We start from the raw sequence: 1738 nt of genomic DNA on the forward strand, positions 1-1738 counted from the left end.
TATAAATATGACTAAAAAACTTAGTTCAGTTCACAGTAAAATTCAGTTGTTTTAAGTCTTTAACGCTGTAGGTAACTCATTTTTAATGTTACACACTTTTTCAAGTGAAAGTTGTAATCATAATTTTAAATGAAAAATATTTTTTTTTAAGTGAAAAACGATCTGAGTGATCTAAAATGGATTAGAATTATACACTATCCAAATCCATGCCATCCAAATGAGAACACAAAAAGCTCAATAGCATCTCTCGATATCGTTCTCCATTGACAGTCACGGCGTAAAATCCGCCACACTGTCCACTCTTTGAGTATACAGTGGTCATTCTTGAATTATCCGAGGATTGTCTGTCCCAAATTGGAAAATGCGCCTCGTCGCTAAAGATGATTTTCTCTGCAAAACCACCGTGCATTTGATTCTCCAACATCCAATCAACGACTGTCCGCTACATTAAATGGTCGTCTGCTTCCAATTCCTGGGTTAACTGAATCTTGAATGGATGCAGATCTTTTATTAACATCCGCTATTGTTTCGGAGCATTCCTTCTACCGAAAATTACACGTAATTTGCGCACAGCCTCACCTACACACTCTGCATACTTGTAATGAATTTTTACAATCTTCACTCGCTCATCCATCGTATGGCGCTCCATTTTGTCTAACCGCAACGTGTTGACTACTATATGAGACCCCGCACAATGCTGCCAACTCTTCGGAATGAAAGTGGCGCACAATTCAAATTCTGCGTTAAATTTGGGACACATAAGTAACTTCCCTTTGATGTAATGAATGTACTTTACATGCTAAGACGGCAAAATAAAACGACAGTAAATTTATTGTAATATATTTTACACAGTAAAATTATTATTTTTTATTTCTCAAGGGCTCCGCTACTTACGACTTAACAATGCCGTTCAAGTTAGCATTCGTAGGAGGAAAGTCGCGAGAGGGATTTTCCTTAGATACGTGGCATATAGAGGGAAACTGGGACGGGGCGGAGATATCAAACACCACCTGTATTTCTGAATTCACAAAGCGCGTTTCAGAGTTGTTCTATATGTATGAGAACTGCATTGTTGCGCCTATCAAGCTTATCTCGAACCGTCGCCGTCGCCGACACATCTCCGCAATAAGCAGCCGGAAGTGGCAGCCGACAGTTTATTTGAATATTACCCTGTGACACGTCAATGCCAATAGTTCGGCGTATTTCGATAGGCCTTGACTCCAGAAAAACAGATGTAACTTTCTGTGCCGAACTGTCATATAGACGGAAAAGTGCTTATTAGCAGTGACTATAACAAGAATTGTTATAGTCACTGTTATTAGCTATGTCCTGTTCAAATTTGGTTAGTGCAACTCTCTCGGTTTCGAAAATACAATATCTATGTATGTTTCAGCCACAAAAATTGAATAATTCCAAATATTTCGAATATTCACCACCAAGAACGGCGGTGACAACATTTTTAAGATTAAGGCGATGTTTCGCACTCTATTAGTTATGCCCTGTTCAAATTTGGTTAGTGCAACTCTATCGGTTTCGAAAATACAATATCTATGTATGTTTCAGCCACAAAAATTGAATAATTCCAAATTTTTCGAATATTCACCACCAAGAACGGCGGTGACAACATTTTTAACATTAAGGCGATGTTTCGCATCGTATTAGCTACTATGTCCTATACAAATTTAGTTTCGTACAACTCTCTCGGTTTCGAGAATTCAATACCTATGTATGTTTTCAG

The sequence above is a fragment of the Anoplophora glabripennis genome, unplaced genomic scaffold (assembly GCF_000390285.2).
Source record: "Anoplophora glabripennis isolate ALB-LARVAE unplaced genomic scaffold, Agla_2.0 scaffold7, whole genome shotgun sequence".
NCBI lineage: Eukaryota > Metazoa > Arthropoda > Insecta > Coleoptera > Cerambycidae > Anoplophora > Anoplophora glabripennis.